This window comes from Cnephaeus nilssonii (assembly GCF_951640355.1).
Source record: "Cnephaeus nilssonii genome assembly, chromosome: 7".
NCBI lineage: Eukaryota > Metazoa > Chordata > Mammalia > Chiroptera > Vespertilionidae > Cnephaeus > Cnephaeus nilssonii.
Genome location: NC_137078.1, coordinates 23,625,410 through 23,644,695, shown reverse-complemented (window position 1 = coordinate 23,644,695; position 19,286 = coordinate 23,625,410). Strand labels below are relative to the sequence as shown.

The following is a 19,286-nucleotide window of genomic DNA, read 5'->3' as shown; positions in this document are numbered from 1 at the left end:
ATCCACATCCAAAGACCTTCATTAATGGGGAATACGGAAGGTTTCTATTCCTGGCAAAGTTCATAAATAGTTGTTTTACACTCACAAGCAGGGATGTAATAATGAACCATTGTATTGGAGTTTTATAAAGCAAGCAATGCCAGAATGTATACTGCCTTACAAATACAGCGTGTCCCAAAATAATGCATACACATATATTTTTTGATAGCTCAATTGATTTTTTTCTATTCATGTTTAACCCATTGGAATTAATAATTATTCAAAGTATGTATACATTTTTGGGGATACCCTGTATGTGCTCCACTTTATTGTTGTTGTCATTGGGGGGTTATTGCTACCTTCAAGGAAACTTACAATTCAGTCAGAAACTGGATCAGCAATAGGCTCTTAAGAAAATAAGTCACAAAGGACAGGGGGGGTTGCGGGGGAGAGACACAAGTGTGGGAAAGGGCAATGGAATGTGGGAAAAGGGGGGACTCGAGAGATAAAAATAAACACAGGTTAATAACAGGTCTTGAAGGTCTAATTTAAAAGCATGGCTCCCTTATGTCTTCTGTATCAGATCCAATGCAAATTCTTGAGAGAGGAAGGAACAAAATAAAGGCCAGGTTGGAAGAAGGTGGGGGTGGAGGAACCAAAGAACTAGCAGCCAGCCTATAGACCACTCCAGTAGTAAAGATATAAAGGACGATTAGAATTGAAGAGGCAGTACGGGAGGAGGGGGCAGGGAGGAAACCAAGACAGAACATGAGCCAAGACTGGAGGATGGAGATGGCTGACACCATAACTGGATTGAGACAACTGTTGTAGGAAACCAACAACAAGGTGTTTAAGGCGTAAGGGGCAGACTCATATGGCTAAGGACGTTCTTAGTTTCTGTGGATATCTATGCACAGTTTGCTTATCTAAGAAGCCCTCACATTCACACACCTGCTTCAGGACTTAAGCATTTTATCACACAGTTGGATTTAGAAATGCAAGTATTTGAGCTTCTCAGATATTTTGGGCCTCAAGAGAATAAGGGAAACATTAATATCATGGGTAAAAACAGGGCTTTGGATATGCATGTTCCCTCTGTTCCAAGAGGAGCCCGAACACTTCAGAGTCAGACTGGTGCTGTTGTACTGGATGTCCAACAAATTGGTTTCTACTCCCTGCCACTAACAGGTGACATAAAACCTCCATGGGACTCAATAAAGGAACTGGGATAGCTGAGGTCTTTTTCAGCTCTTAAATTCCTAAACTCCGCATAAATACATCTTAGAAATACAACCACATAGGAACTCTAAGCCCTAAATAAGTTAAGCTTCACTCTTGTTAAGCTTCAGGGATTTCCTAGAATCAGAGTGATTCTCCATCTTCTATAATAAGGGGAAGAGGAGCCCTGGGAAGAAGGGAGCTAGCATTTCCACCTTCCCCTGCACACCCTTCCCTCTTGTAGACATGCCAAGCTGTGATTTCCGATACCGCTAGAGGAAGAAGGCACATCCTGTTCTTCCCGGTTGCTCTGCTGAGAGCCAAGACATCTACTAACCAAGAAGGTTAAAAGAAGCAGATAATCTTGCCTCAACCTAACAGGAGGGACACACAATTCCTTAACTGCTACTTGGTTTAAGTCACTGCAGACCTTCCAATCACCTTGTTAAAAAACAGAAAAATGAAGTAACCAGACCTATCTGAGCAGCCCAAATAACTATCCTGAGTAAAAGGCAGATGCTTTAGCTAGACAGCACATACAAAGCACATCCTAGATGAATTTGCTCTTATAGCAATTCCCTTGAGTTTCCATGAAAGCTCTCCTAGCATATTCTTTGCAACTGAATGACTTGTCTTAAATGTGGCAGGAATTAATGCTTATTAGACTGAAATCCACTTTTCCAGCTTCCACAGTCAGACTATGCAATAAAGGCTGTGCAGCAAAAATCTTTTCATTGCAACCAAGTTCCTATTCTCATCTTTTGCATCTCCACAATCTCCACAAGTGATGTGATTATAAACTATTGTTTCCTACATCTACACCATGTATACATTTTAAAGCCCCAAAATAGCTTTCAATGTAAAATTCCAGTGACAATTTTCTGCATCCTGTTCAGACTGGTACCTTCATTCTAACTTCAGGCCCCCATAATAGAGAATTACACCCCTACAACTAATTTCTAATTAAAACATAAACAATGTGGGATGAAAACTCCTGCAAGGAAGACACAATTAGGGTTCACTTACTGGTACAAGAGCAGTTTCATTACACCTATAAAGTACTTTAAATACAAAAGAGAATATCCCTGACAATGATTATGGGTTTTTAAATTCTAAACATTAAAATCAAACTTTCTTTTAAAACACAAGTGTTCTTTTATAACCTGGGGTGCTGGTCAAGACTTGTCACCATCCTCAATGCTAATGCAAGACACAACCTAATGGGTGACTGTTTTGTTTCCAAAAGTTCGACAGGTAGGCAATAACTCAGAAATTAAACTGCGTTTCACAGCTGCAGAATCATGATGAATCACCCTACACTCAGCTTGCAGACCAGGGTGGTGGATCCCCTCCCTAGTAGAATGCCAGGTGTGGAATCAAAGGTGTGTGCCCAGCCATGAGGCAGCATAGCACTCTCCAAGTTGGGTGTCATGGAAGGCCAGAGAGAGTCTAATACTCACTCTGCTATTCAGAACAGCCAATCACTGAATGCTCTGAAAAACAGCCCCAACATCATAACTATCATTAAAGGTCAAGCAACACAAATTACAAACACCTCTCTACGAGTTTATATGACCTCTAACTACAGGGCTTCCTTTTTATTTTCCCTTTTTCAATAGTTGTCTTATTTAATCAGTCATTTAAATAATGTCTGCATGGGTTCAGGAAATTGTTTTTTTCTGTTCACCACTGTTATCCCAGCCCCTAAAACAAGCATGTCAAACTCGCGGCCCATGGGCTGCATGCAGCCCACAATGAACATTTTTGCAGCCCACCCAATATAACGGTGTGTGAGAAACATTTTAATAAAATATTTCTGTTACACATAATTATTAATAACGAACTACAACATTCGCTAATGACTGATTACTATAATCGTGTTGTATTCATTTCCCTTAGGCACCTTACACACGGACGCACCACTTCTCTCCACTAATACTAGAAAGGAATATTTTAGCAGCCGACTGCCACGTCATTAGTCTTGGACTGACTTGTTTGGTGTATACAACAGGAAATATTTCACTTTCAGATAACAAGAAAAATAGATTTATTTGTGTTACACTTTTTAATTTGTGCAGTTATTCAGTGTCTGGTAAGTTAATGTTCAGGAAAAATATTAATTTTTATTAAAATGTTCTATTATTTTATGTTAACGATTACTCATTTATTTCAGCCCTTTGTATTCAGCATGTCTTTATGTGGCCCTTGGGGTCAGTGTAGACCTCGAATGTGAAAGGGGTTCCACAGGGCTGCTGGCAGCGGGGGACTCTAAAGCTATCCCAAGAAACCAGAAACAACAATCAGAAAGGATATGTGCGCCCCTATGTTAATAGCAGCACAATTTACAATAGCTAAGATTTGGAAACAGCGTAAGTGCCCATCAGCAGATGAGTGGGTTAAAAAACGGTGGTACATCTACACAATGGAAGACTATGCCGCTATAAAAAAGGAACATTTACCATTTGCAACAGCATGGATGGAACTGGAGAGCATTATGCTAAGCGAAATAAGCCAGTTGGAGAAAGATAAATATCACATGATCTCACTCATATGTGGGATATAATGATCAACATAAACTGATGAACAAATGTAGATCCAGAGACAAATGGCAGGGGAGGAGGGGAGACTAGAGATCAACCAAAGGACTGTATGCATGCATATTAACATAACTAATGGACACAGACACTGGAGTGGTGGGGGCTTGCCCTCAGGGGTGGAAATGGCTGGGGGAAAGGGGAGGTCAATGGGGGAAAAGGAGACATATGTAAAACTTTAGACAATAAAAAAAAAATCACAAAGATCTAGATTTACTTTGCTATTGTCTGCTAAAAAATGACTTTACCTGGTTAATGGGAGACTGAATAATAAGGCCTTTAAAAGTGACATGATTTTCTTTTCATCTGGAAAACATCTGCCTCTCTTTGAAGTAACTTTAGAATTTCTAATAAAAAATGGCAACTATTCAGAATTTAAACTTGAATGCTTATAGTCATAATCTTTTTTATTAAAAATAAAACACAGCACAACATAACTCTAGCTATTCAAACTTGGAAGACATGTAAGAAAAAAGGAGCACAGGAGTAGGTACATGAAGACAGTATACTCCCTGGAGCAGACAGCACCATCTAACCATCCTCCAAAATGCATACTCCAGGTTAGAGATCAAAAGCCTTTAACAACCTCCTTCCATGCCTTTGCAACTCCAAGTGTGGTCCACAGACCACCAGAATCCTAACCACTTGGCTTCTTGTTAGAAATGCAGACTCCTGGACCCCACCCCAGACCTACATCATCATAATCTACATTTTAAAAAGATCCCCATGTGATTACCATACACAGGAAAGTTTCAGAAGTTCTGCTGTGCACACTTGTTCTCCAACCCACACCTATTTCCTATCACTTTCTAATTTCCATTAGAATACAGGCAAAGGTAAAGATGAGGTGAAACCTCAATATGAATACTTCTAACATCTATCTGCTGTTGGCATTTCTCCTGTCAGAAATAGGAAGTCTATATTAGTATACCCTGGGAAATCTTCACTTTGACGTCTGTTCACTGAGCTTAAATAAGTGATCAAATAGCATAAGTGAAAACAACCAAGAAAGGCAAGGAACTAAAAAATGCAAGTTCCACGTGTGGTGTCAGGGGAGTACTAGGGCTTATTGGGGCAATAAGTATAAAATGTCTAATCATTATGTTTTATACCTGCATGTCGACTGTAATCAGAAAATAAATTAATTCTTAATTTAAAAAAAATGTTAGTTTTAGAATCATTCCTTATGTGACACAGTCTTTCCAACCTTTATCCTCTGATTACCCAGCTTGGGCCAACTTCCCTTTAAAACATGACACCCAGAATTAAACACACATTCAACATGTGAATAATATTCCAGAATAGGATAATATATGCAGTAAGATCTACTTCTATGCACAAACCCAAAAGTTAGAATAAATTGTAGCAGCCACATTACACTGTAGGATCTCATTAAGCTTGCAGTTAACTATATCCTCCATAATGATTTTGTTTCTTGGGGGGAGAGGGGGGTAGATAGAGGTAAATTTTTTCCATTACAATGCAACAAAACTCAAAGGAAGGCTCAAATCCAAGGACAATCGCAGTTAAAGGGAAAAAACAACACAAGACAGAAAGAAAGTGCAGGATCAGATCGGTGCAAGTCACCATGTCTTCTACCCACATGTGTTCATGGAGAAGGGGTGGAGTTAAAGGGCATAAGCATGATAACTTAAACTGAGACTGTATTCAATGTACTTGAGTCCCCCACTGAGGTTGTAAATTCAAATCAATGTTAGTTTAAATGAAACCTAAAATCAGGCATTCTAACGTAAATAAATTTGCTGAACATTCAAAATGTCTCTCTATAATCCTCACTTTAAGCACTGGATTATTGATTAGATACACTATAACTGCACCAAGAGTTCTTCTAATTTGCTGTCTCAAGACTGATCAGATCACTGATAAAGTAAGATCATACTCTCCACTCAGCGACGGGTCTAGGCCCAGCCCTCACAGGCTGCTGCTCTCCAATGACAGCCAGGTCTTCAGCAACACAGGCCTTTAAAGTATCTTCAGAGGACTCAAATACAATAAAAAACAGGGACACCAGGTCAGTCAAACTTGCCAAACAGGCGCAGGGCAGGGGATGATGCCCTTAGAGACCTAAGGGAAGCATATAAAAAGTGATAATTGATACTAATCATAGCATACATCTGCTGGAAGCTCACTACATGCTAGGCAGTGGGATCAGCACTAACAAGGATGGAACACTCTGCTCAGACCTGAGTGTAAGGTCCACACCACTGCTTCCTCCCTTTTAGTTTAAAGTGGTGGGAAAGGAAGTAATCATGAAACTCTTAGTTATTTTTTAGAGGTGAGTTTCATTGTCTTGCCCAAAGGCCCACAGCTGGGTATGTAAACAGGAGCTGGTGCTAGCTATCAGGTAGTCAGATGGTTCAGCAGGTGCCAGATCAGGAAGCAAATTTTAAAACTCAGAAATTTGTTATTAAAGAGGAAACATCAAATGTATAACTTACATTGACTCCTAAATAAAAGCAAAATTATTGCTAATTTCAAGAGGTGAATGTAAATGTTATATGAAAAAACAGAACTCAAGAGCAACAGCTCTAGCTACAGACTAGCAAATAAAGAGGAGAGGGGAAAGGAGGGGGAGGGATCTTATCTCACTGGCCTGTCCAACAACCTTGTGTGATAGAATATCAATTCTAAGGACATCACTCAAAGCATCCTTATGCAATTTGTCCATATGTGAGTTTTTATTATGGTTTTAAATTCAGGACATCTTGATTTAGGAAAGGGAAACAATGATTAAAAGGCATGGGTTAGAGAGAAGCACATTTCTCAGCATTTTTTTTAACTTTCCAACAATTACAACTATTTTTAAATTAAATGAAGCCCAATGGAAGATAGCTAATTTCCAATCACTTGTGAGTAAACTGCATAGAGACTCATCCATCACAGTTGGAGTGACCAAGTAATTTATCATCCCAAATGAGAGCACTGTTAATAATGATGTAGAACAATTGGTGGAAACTGGGACTCAGGTCAACCAGTGGTACTAGGTCCTTTCCAGCAGATCTGAACCCATTAAAGAAATGTCTACAAAACCATATAGATCTGTGTGTTTTTTTTAAGATTTTGTATTTATTTTTAGAGAGAGGGGAAGGGAGAGGAAGGGAGGGAAACATCTATATCAGCACAAAACACTGATTGGCTGCCTCCTGCACACTCCTACTGGGGATGGAGCCCACAACCGGGGCACATGCTCTGACCGACTGGGAATGGAACCAGAAACCTTTTGGTGCACAGGACAACATCCAACCCGAGCCACAATGGCCAGGGCCAGAGATAATTTTTAATCAAATCACCAAATAAAAATAAAGGCAAAATCCAAGACATATGTACCAAATAAAAATAAAGGCAAAGGATTGAAGTGTGATACACACCAGTGTTTTAAATTGAAATCCAGAATCTCATACCAATGTTTTAAATGTCAACCTGCTTATTATAAAGAGGGATGGAGGAGCACAGGGGCAGGGCAGGCACAGTTACAGATGGCATTACATTCCACAGAAAACGCTCCTGCTTCTACGGAGGGGCCACAGCATCAAATGTTCATCATGCCTCTTATAAAAACAAGTAAGTGGGGGAATGGCTGGGGTATGGCAGTTGGAAGGAAGAGGATGTTCAGGTTCACAGTAGGAAGACTTTCTCCTTAACATGCAACCTCTTTATTAACATTCATACAAGTGCCAAGACAAAGAACAGTGAGTTATAGGAGCCACTGAATGAGTTACCAATATCCCACGTACCCACCTTGCCACGACTCTGAGAGTGGAGGGATCTGTGACTTTCTACCCCTTTTAAAAAGAAAATGAAGTGCAATGCCCAATTCCAATGAGCACCCTCCTACCCGAATATGGATTAACATGAAATGCCACATCCTGGGGAGGAAGGCCATGGGTATGACTGACAGCTGCACACAGCTGACTGATAAGAAAACAAAATTTTAAAGACTGGGTCCATGAGAAAGATGAAGAGAAAAAAACTGATTTCCTTCAGGGAAAATTACAGAAAACGCTCCTGCTTCTACGGAGGGGCCACAGCATGAGTGTCTTTTATTTTCAAAACATGTTCGCATAAACCTATTGTTAAATCATCCTGTATAATACAATTTGTTGCTGTCTGAAATGCAGGTCACTTCCATCAAGAGTGTGAGGAGAGAAAAATGAAAGCATCCAAAATAAAAGGGGGGGGGGCGGGTTTTTTGTAGAGTTGATTCATGGCATGGATTCAATATAAACAAGAATTTACAGAGCCAAATAAATAAGGGGAAGAGAGGGAGAATATTGGAGAAAAATGTGAGCAGTTCACCTTAGACTTAGGCTAAAACTGTTGTTTCTTCCCTTTTAACAAAATAGTATTTTCTCGATTGGAAATCTCTCCAGTCAACTCAATGCTAACCCATTTTTCTACCTTCCATAAAATGGTTCAACTGTCAATACTCAAACATCATAAAAAAAATTGGGGGAATACTCACACCTAGAAATAAGATAAGTGGCCAGGAAACCACTGACTTATGAACTTGTGAATGATATATTCTAAATTAAAAGCACTTCAAGCAGCAAATTTCCTCAGACAGACATGCTTCCCAGGATAAAATAAATGGTCTGAAAATGCTTACGAAAGGAGAGTTTTACCTCTACCAAACTCCCACTAAATAATGTGTACTTATCTTTGATTACCGCCTATTTAAAAAAAAAAATAGGTTACAGTTGAAATTGGATTAAGAACTTCTGCTGAAAACGATTTATTGCATAACACAACTCTGACAGCCTGAATCTCTGGCCACCAACTGAGCCTTTATAAAAATCTGCTGGGCAGCTGCCAAGTCAGCTCTTTTGCGTCTGAGCATGTCAGACATTGCCGTTGTCAAGGCAGCAGCAGCATGGGCTGCAACATTCGCACTTCCCGGTTAAATGGTGCAGTCAGGGAACAGTAGCGAGGACCACGCAGCACGGAGTTCAGCCCTCCTGCAGTTCTTCCTCTGACAGTGTGTTGTCTCAACATAATCAAAAAAGACCCAAGATCTAATTCAGGATTATCTCCAAGATTCCAGCAGAAATCTGGATTGACAATCTACCATCAGTGGAGGGAATAGAGGGGAGAAAATCTTAATAAGGGACGATTCAGTATCAGCAATTCCAACATGTGACTACCCTACAACTTCATTTGGGAATAAATTATTAACAAGTATGTTCTCAAAGGAATTCTAAGCAATCTGGATCTTTGAATCCTTTTGTATGTTCATCAGAATACCCCAAAAAAGTATATTCTGAGATGCACTAAACAATAGAGTAGTCACTAGCCACATGTGGATATTTACAATTAACTTTAAGTTAAAAATTAAGTTCCTTATGTTGTACTGGACACATTTCAAGTGCTCAATGGTCCATGTCTCCCAGAATGTTTCCATCATCCCATAAAACTCTATTGGACATCACTGTCCTAGAGCATATATTTGCATTTAGTTTGGATAGTTTCAATTGACTGTGTATTACTTGCCAAGGCATTTAATTATATGCCTGAGATTCTTCAAAATTTGGACTACCTTTATGCTCCACTCAGGTTAGCAGGAAAATTCTGTAATAGCTGAATACCTTAAACAACAAAAATCAGAGTCTAAAGCAGGCAAAAAACTATTTGAATTACATATATTCAACCACACCACACTCAGGAAAGTGACTCCAGTCCTCTGCTACACCTGACCTCTCAGTTTTGCAGGCAATATGAAATTGAGGATGCAGCAAAAGATTCTTCACTCTACAAGTAAGCCCCTAAGACATACACTGCTTTAGTATGCCTTCAAATTATTTTCTAAGGAATCCCCTACAAAATAAATCCTCCAGGATTACGACCAGACAAAAGCCAGCCCTCCCTCCACCAACCAGCCTAGGAGGGTGACCCAAACCACTGAGATTGATTGCTGCCCCACCTGCTGCCAGGCCTCTCAAGGTCATGGGCCTGAAAGCCATGGCAAAGGATTTGGGCGATTTTTGTACTTCTGTTTCTTCCCTCAGACCCCAGGACACTGCTGGGGTCAATTTATGAGCTCAATCAAGAGCTAGCTGCCTTACTTGCTTTTGTGGTTCAGCACTAACCCCCAACCAGGAAATAAGTCTGTATACATTCCCAGGGGACTGGCTATATGGTCATGGTACATTATAAACCATTAGTTTTATTTTTGGCCATTTAATGACAATTTTCAAGTTAAAGTATACAAATAAACCTTGTCCTTGGATTTAACACAAACTTGCATCATGCCACTTTGTTCTGATACCCCTTACCCACTTTTCTCATATCCTTCAGCCCTTCCCAGAGTTAAGGATCACCCTGGGATTGGTTTGCACCCTGTCAGTATATGTTTGGGTCTCCAGAAACAATTTTAATGTCTTTTCCCCCTCCAAACAGCACTTTCCACTTATGACAAATGTAGATCATTGGGTAGCAGGCCACATACTACTTGTTTCTTGTATAAAGTCTCTACATTTTGGAACTATGAAGAATGATCTCACAAACATTTCTAAGTGATGAGCCTGAGATGCTGGCGCAGAACTGCCTAGCATCCTGACTAATGTGTGTGGCTCTAGAAGAGGTGTGGGGAACGTCCACCCGGCGGGCCATATGAGGCATGCAAAATCATTTGCTCTGGCCCAGCCAAGGCACTAGGGGTGAGTTAATTAAATGTTTGACCAAATATAGCAGGCTAATTTTTAGGCTGATAATTTTGTATGACCCATGAATGATGTTATAAATATCCAAATGGTCCTTGGCTGAAGAAACATTCCCCACTCCTGCTCTAGAGTACCTGCCATGTGACTTTTTCACCTTTTTCCTCTAATACATACAGCACATAGTAGGCATTTAAAAACATTTCGTATGAGTGAACACTTAAACAGGTGGAAAATGTAAAGAGAGCAGTGGCTTCAAGACCTAGTTCTAGAATTGTTTCTTCAAGTGCAAAACCAATAACCTCAGAGAGTGGTTGACAATTTATGCACTCCTGAGAAACAACTACAGGATAAACAATGAATTGAGTTTCTCCCTGGTGATACGGTTCCTGAGACTGATTGGGAAAAAGAGACATTTGGGGGGGGCAATCTGAATCTAGTCACTGCCCCTTTAATTGTTTGGTCCTGCAAGACCTGTTTACTCCCATTTTAGAGAGGCCATAAACCTTCCCCAGAGGAAGCTATCAGTGCTGGCGCCAGGCCAGGCCTTTGGTTGAGGTCTCAAAGCCCCAGCACATAGGGCTCTTTAAGAACTTGCAAAGTGGACCGGAAAACCCCATATTTAGGAGACAAAGGACTAAAGAAGATATAAAAAGAGACAACTTCCTCCATGTTGTTGCCCAGAATTTGAAAGACATTTTTCTCTGGGCTGGCACGTAATACTACTACTACTAATAATAATAATAAAGTGTAACTCCATTTCTCTAAGCATTGGTTTTTCTCCAGTCTTCTGTAACAAGACCACACCTTGAGAACCACAAGTGTACACCAGCCTCACAAGGAAAGTCACCTCCTTTCCATGAAAACCATTCTCACTGCCATGAAAAACATAATCACAAAGTCGAATGTGAGCTTTTTATTGGCAGCCTGACTCTTCCCTGGTTTTCCTGTTCCCTCTACCCTGCCACTTTCTTCCTTCCATACCTCTAATTATGATCAAAATACCCATTGTTATTTTCTTGACAATCTCCTCCTTCCTCTCCCCCACCTCCTTGTGTGACTCTATCTCAATTTACGCTACTGGCACCCATGGTTTGGAATCCTGAATAAGACTGGCACCTCCTTTCTCACTGTTCACTTTCACTCTCTAAATCAGGTAATGTTGCCCGTCTCTCTAGTCCTTGGAGAAAGAAATAGAACTGGCTCTCATCTCCTAACTTACAGAAGAAACTTCCAAAATGACTGCCACCAACCAATTCCTATTCCAAACATCCTTCCCACATTGTCTCTCTAAATTCTAAAAACACAACCACATTGCAACAGAATTACTTCCTAAAACCATCATTCCATGTCACTCCTTCCCCTACTCATAAGCCTTCCGTGGTTCCCTATAGCTACTATAGGACCTACAAAAACTCGTTTAATTAAGGCACTTAATTTCCCCTGCATTGCCCAACACCCCTAACTGACAAGGCGTGAACATCTCAAGTAGAGACAACAGCTCTCATCTTTGTATCCCCATCTCAAAACAAATACAAGGAAATAGGACTACTGGTGTTTATTTATTAACTAAATATCAATCATGACTTCAAAAGTAATCCAAAGGTAAGTAAAGGACAGAGTTCCTCAATAGACATGAACCAAGTCCATTTCTCAATACTCTTTTTCTTATCAATACTTTGGTACCAAGAAATACATAAACAGTCAATTGTGCTCAATTTACCAGTCATGTCTGTTTCAGTGTTTACCCACAGCTCTTGGTTTTATATTGCACAGAATGCATGATTCTGTGACCAGGACTGTTAGTACAAGCTACCAATTGTATTCAAACTGATATTTCCTACAAGTTAATCTATTCTTAGTCCAAAGGCAAGATTTATCTATTTCACAATAGTTTGCAGAGATCACAAACTGCTACCTAAACAAAACTGAAAACCTTCATTGGTTCCTGCATCCAAGCCAGTTCTATTATTTCTTCTTTCGTTCAGGGTGAGATTTCCTGCAGTTATTTAGCTCTGTAAAGCCTGCTGTACCAGTGTGTGGGTTCAATGAAAAGATTGGTGTTTACCTATAGACTGACAAAGCTCCCACCAAAGTCATGAAGACTGACTCCCACCCCGAAAAGATGTAGTGGCATATGTATATCCCATCTTAAAACAAAACACTTAGGGGAAGCAAATAGGGCTATCTAGAAACAAAATTATAATTCTTCCTATGCTGACATTTCACAATGGCACAGAAACAAAATGTATGTTATGAACACAGTGGATGTAAGCAGAAGTTCACCATTCACATTTCAGGCAGTGTGTGTGAAAGAACAAAGCAGAAGTGGGGAGATGACAATTTTACTCTAAATGGGGAACCACTGGAGAGTCCCGAGCAAAGAAGTAACAGAATTTGATTTACATTTTTAAAGCTCCGACAGGCTATGTGGAGGATGAAATCTTTTGTGGGGAGGAGGAAAGAGAAGCAAAGAACCTTGTGGCAAGTGCCTACACCAGAGGGGAGGACCAGGTTGGTAACAAGAGGCTTTGACAACTGGTTACATTCTAGAAACTTTTAGAAGGCTGAGCCAACTGATGGCTAAAGTGGAATGTATGAGGAAGAAGAGTCAAAGATTAACTCCAAAAAATTTCATCTCACTAAATGGCGCCGCATCTGAGAAAAAGGAGGGTGCTTCTGAAAAGAGCACCTCGGAACAGAGAGAAGAAAGGGAGGAACCAATTGTTCAGTTTATGGATGTGCTGAGTTTGAGCTGCCTACACAGACCCTAGAGGAGATGTCAGAGTTCAGGCCATGTGTCAGAGCTAGAGATGTGAATATAACCGGTAGTTTAAAAATCAAACCTAGAATCAAACTTTATGTACCCTAATTTATTGAAGGGGAAAAAAAAGTTTTCCTATTTATTTACAAGGTAGGCCTGAAGTCAGGGAAGGGCTAGCTGACCTTAAAAAGTAAGATTATGGCTAAGATTTTCAGAGTCTTAGGAAAAATGATGCTTAAAAATAAAGAACGAATGAAAGGAGAGGGCTGAATTTGGACGTAATAAAAGGAATATGTCACTTACTCACAAGTAAGTCTATAAAAATCTACATTTGACATTGCAGACCAAACTGACAAGTGATAGAGTGTCAATAATGTGGCAATGGAGGCTATAGAAATCCAATCCACTGCTCAACATAGGCGATGCTGCCCCATCAGTTGCTGCTGGTAAAAAGTTCTATTTGACCAAGTGAAGTCATAAATCAATCACTCAATTTCTGTCACACACACACACACACCAAACACAGACACCCCTTCTTATATGCAGGCTTCACGTTTAAGTAAGAAAAATGACAGAGGGGGATGACTGAGAACACACTGGCCTTAAACTCACTCTCACATGTAGTCAAAATATGTTCACAAGATACCCTGTGGGCAACACTATGGCTATGCACACAAGTTTTTTGAGTGGTCACAAATCTCAAAGATTTGTGTGGAGGTGAGACAAACCACAACCTGTTTTCTCTCCAATCCTCCTAAAAGGATCTAGAGCAGCTACTTCTGGTTGCCTTCTATTGGCAGTACCAAAAAGGGAAGAGCAATACAGAGCCCAAAGAAGTAAATCCTAAGATTTGGAGGAAGAATACAGAAAAGAATTCCCACCAAGTAAACAACATTTTCACTTTACCCACCTAGTCACACTCCTTTGCCATACCTATGCTGTGCTTTCTCCTCGAATTTCTCCTTTAGCAAACCCTGAGCTCCTGAAGTAAAGATTCTCTCTCCTTACAATATTCTTCACCATTATGACCAGACACTCATTCCTATCTGCATAACAAGCACTTCTCATATCCATTGCTGAGGATTCGAATTCAAGTTTGAGCAGCACTAGAAACACTACTCTAAAGTTGTCAAGCTTGGCTACCCTGGAAATCCCCTGGGACGCTTTACCAAATGCAGCCCTCACAACCACCTGACTGAACTCGTCAGGGGTGTGGCCTGTGCCCCTTTGATAAACTCAGAATCATGACTCCAGAACTGAGTCCTGACCTCCACCCACTCTTAAGAGAACCAGTCTGACTGCATCACAATTAAATCTGGAAAACTCCCTAACATCAAGCCTGGTACACATCAGGAGCTTAGTGGATAACTGTTGAGGGAATGAATATTTTAAAAAAAGTAAAGAAAAGAAACCCATGTAACTAAGGAAACCAGGTAAATATTTCAATAGAGCACACAGCTTGTCTTACTACACTTTTTATTTTCTTGACATTAATTCTCTAACATCAAGAAAAACAAAGAGTTTTAGCTGATACTAAAGCTTTCTTTCCCTGAAACATAAAACAAGCACTTAATCGCTTCAAGGAATTGAATCAAACTGCTGTAAACTACTCAAAGCTTCCATACCTCAAGCTGAATGAGGAAAACCCTCATATCTATGAGTCAGAGAGAAGTTCAGATTTGCCAATAATAAATAAATAAAATAATGTCTCAGTACACATATAGGAAAATAGGATATGATTGCTCGCTGGATTAATTATACCAGGAGGGAAAGGCGGGCCATGTTTGACCCAATGTCCCATCATTGAGAACTAAGAGGGGGAAAAACCTTTATGTTAGGTCTGATCAAATAATTGAATCTGTACCCCTCCCCTGGGAACTGACCTTTAGGCTACTTCAAATGGACATTCCACCTGCCTAGAACACATTCCACTTGCTAAGACCATTATCTCTCCCCTCCGGAGTTTCCCAGAATCCAGATCTGCACAGAGAATTCTCTGCCCAGAAAAAGCCTGCCTAGAGTCCTTTTAGGGGCTGGTGCCATTTTGGGACTCAGCCCATCTGGTACCCAGATGACGTAATCTATAATAATAAAAGCGTAATTCCCGACAAAGCCGCAGCAGGCGGGAACCACAGCATAGGGCCATGTCAGCAGCGGGCAGGGGCCAGGGCCAAGGCCCTTGCACAAATTTTGTGCACTGGGCCTCGAGTAAATTCATAATTCTTCATCCTTTTTGGCCTTGTATGTTCCTCCTTTGGTGACCCTAACACTTTATATGTTCTCTGAGTTCTTCTCATTTACCCAAAACTCAAGTTCCTGCAGAATTAACGCAGCCAAAGTTTTCCTTCCTCTTCTTGTGCCATCAGAGCAAGAACTCTCAGGCTCTACACTGTGAAATCTCCCACCCACTTTTACATATAAATCCATTTTTGTTCCCAGATAAGTGAACTTCTAGAATACTTTGAGACTGGGTTTGCCTGCTTGCTCCCTTTTTATTCCCAACATTCCCAGGTTGTAAAGGTAGCAGCTCAAAAAGACCTCCACTCCACACACCAGAGAAAACAGATGCAACAAATGGATTTCATCCTTAAAATCGATGGAGAAATGCTTAAAGGGGGAAAACAGGATGGAGGAGGCAGGGGAGGGGGAGGTTTTCTATACAAAACAAAAAAAATTTTAATAGCCAATTGGAGTGTGACAAACTTTTCAGAGCAGTTTGTAAAAGCCCTGACCTCAAAGAAAACTCTTTCCAATTTTAACATACATGCCCACACAAAGAAACACACAGCAGGCACTCCCCGAGAGCCAAAATAAAATGCTCTCTAGTAATTACCATAAATAGAAAAGGAGATGGGTTTCCTGATTCAGAGTACAGAGTAGGAGAAAAACCACCAGCAACAAAAACATCATAAACAAAATTACATGGCCAACAATAAAATGGGAGGAGAGTGGAATTGCTTCTCACTGAGATGCAAGGAAACACAACTGGAAGATGCTTAAATAAGAGAAGGGGACATCCATGAGCCTGAGAGGATATAGTGTGCCATTAAATTCCTTAAATACAAAAATAGACCCTGATGACAATACAGTTTCTGTAGCCCAAACAGAAAAGTTTCTGAAAAACCCAATGAACAAACTATCCTACATAATAAAAGGGTAATATGTAAATTACCATCACACCACTATGGCCAAGATTGGGCCAGCGGGAGGCGCAGGGGGTGGGACTCGGGGTGGCCGGGGTGGCCGATTGGGCCGGCGGGACGCTGAGCTCGCGTCTGCGCCATGGCTGTGCTGCGGCACAGAAGGGGCCTCTGGGGCAGCGAGCCCACGTCCTGCTGCGGACCATCAAAAGCAGGGAGCAAAAGCAGGGGAGCTGGCTGGCTGTCCGCTCCGGCACCAGGCCTTTCGAAAGCCTCCGCTGCGCCGGAGGCTTTTGAAAGGCCTGGTGCACCAGTGGACAGACAGACAGCTCCCCCGCGATCGAAAGCGGAGGCTGTGTGTCTGCTCCAGCACCAGCGGACCGACCCCCTGCCATCAAAATCAGGGAGCAGGCTGTTAGCAGTGTCCGCGGAGCGTGCTAGGCTTTGCGAGGCAGTGGATATGGCCTGGATGGCAGGTTAGGCCTAGGGGACCCTACACGTGCATGACTTAATCATGCACTGGGCCTCTAGTAGCTTAATATTTGAGACAGAATTTATTTCTCATTATTTTGGACATTGATTATTTCACCTAAATTTGGCCCAAAATTTTCCAATCAATTCCAATTTCTTGGAATTTTTTAAATCAATAAATACAATTACTTAGAGAAATTCTCCCTTAAAAATCACATGAGAGCTACCAAATACCTCTCAAACTTCAACCACATTGCCCCATTGTGATTATAATGTTATCAATTTCAGATTATGATTCAAGTTCATTGACATGCACTGTTTAAATCACATCCATAATGAATCTGTTATTAAAGATAGGAAGCATAGGAAACATTAAATAATAAATGAACAGCATAAAAATAAGTCTACACATTTGCCTTATAATCCTCACTAGTATGTAAACTATACTCATCTGACCAAGAATTGTTCTTTTATAAAAAACAATAAAGCCCAGGCAGTGTTGCTCAGTGGTTGAGAATCGACCTATGAACCAGGAGGTCATGGTTCAATTCCTGGTCAGGGCACATGCCCGAGTTGCAGGCTCCATTACCCAGTGTGTGTCATGCAGGAGGCAGCAGATCAATGATTCTCTTTCATCACAAATGTTTCTGTCTCTCTCTCCCTCTCTCTTCCTCTCTGAAATCAGTATTTTAAAAAAATGTTTTAAGATAGTCACTACTGCAAAATCTAGTATTTATATAGTCGGCCCTCCATATCTGTGAGTTCCACATCCTCCAATACAACCAACCTCTGATAAAAAATACTCAGAAAAAAGAATGCTATGTTTCTGCTGATGTGTACCATAAAGTTAGGTCGAAGATGGCTATGCCTGCTATAACTTTATTCACAGTATTTATCACCCATAAAATTCCTATTTGTTAGAGTATATATTATATGGTTTTCATACTAAATTAGATCCAAAAAAAAAGCCCTAAGTCAATAGAAGGAAAGAAATAAAGATTAGAGAAGAAATAAATGAAAAAGAGACTAAAAAGAAATGAAACTAAAGAGGTAAAATTAAGAAGAGGTGCTTTGAAAAAGAGAAACAAAATGGATGAATCTTTAGCTTGACTCACCAAGAAAAAGAGGACTCAAATAAGTATAATCAGAAATGAAAAAGATGTTACAATTGACACCACAGAAATACAAAATCATATAAAAGACTACTATGAACAATTATCCATCAACAAATTAGACAATCTAAAATGGATAAATTCCTAGAAACATACAAGCTACTCAGACCGAATTATGATGTAATAGAAAATCTAAACCAACTAATTACTTTTAAGGAGATTCAATCAGCAATCAAAAACCTCCCAATAAACAAAAGTCTAGTACAACCAGACAGCTTCGCTGGTGAATTCTACCAAATACTCAAACTGTTCGAAAACATAAAAGAGGAGGGAAGTCTTCAATCTCATTTTACAAGGCAGACAGTACCCTAATATCAAAACCAGAAAAGGATGCCTTAAGAAAATTACAGGCCAATACCCATGATGAACATAAATGCTCAAAACAAATTCAACAACAGGTTTAAAAGATCATACACCACAATCAAATGCCATTTATTCCAAGGATGGTTCAACATCCACAAATCTGCCAATGTGATACATACCACATTAACAAAATGAAAGCTAAAAATCATATGATAAACTCAAAAGAGGTATTTGCAATATTCAACATCCATTTATGATATAAACTCTCAACAAAACAGGTATAGAAGAAATGTACCTCAACATAAAAAAGACCATATATGACAAACCCACAGCTAACACCATACTCAATGGTGAACACCTGAAAGTTTTTCCTCTAAGGTCAAGAACAAGGGTACCCATTTTCACCACTTTTATTCAACACTAGAGGTCCAGAGTATGAAACTCATGCACAGGGTACGGTCCCTAGGCCTGGCCTGCGAGGCGGCCCCACCCCCCACCACCACCAATGCCTGGTTCCCATTCACCATCAGGTGTTCAGAGCCTGATGGCCGGGGGGAGGGACTGAGAGGTTGGCTGAGATCAGGGCCTATGGGCTGGGGGTAGCTCCTGTGTTGAGCGTCTACCCTGTGGTGGTAAGTGCAGATCACAGCGACTGGTCATCTGCCTTTTGGTCAATTTGCATATTACCCTTTTATTATATAGGACAGGGGTCCTCAAACTTTTTAAACAGGGGGCCAGTTCACTGTCCCTCAGACCATTGGAGGGCCAGACTATAGTTTAAAAAAAAACTATGAATAAATTCCTATGCACACTGCACATATCTTATTTAAGTAAAAAAACAAAACGGCAAAAACACCTGAATGTGGCCCGCGGGCCATAGTTTGAGGACGCCTGATATAGGATATTATTACTGCAAGTACTAGCCAGAGTGACTGGGCATCCAAATTAGAATGGAAGAAGTAAAACTGTGA

The 19,286-nt window shown here is 40.4% G+C and overlaps 1 protein-coding gene across 5 annotated transcripts in view; it reads right to left on the bottom strand.

Annotated features, from left to right (window-relative positions):
* JARID2 (jumonji and AT-rich interaction domain containing 2) overlaps positions 1–19,286 on the bottom strand; it is a 290,912-nt gene that overhangs the window by 159,408 nt on the left and 112,218 nt on the right. The gene's annotated exons all lie outside the window — the stretch shown is intronic.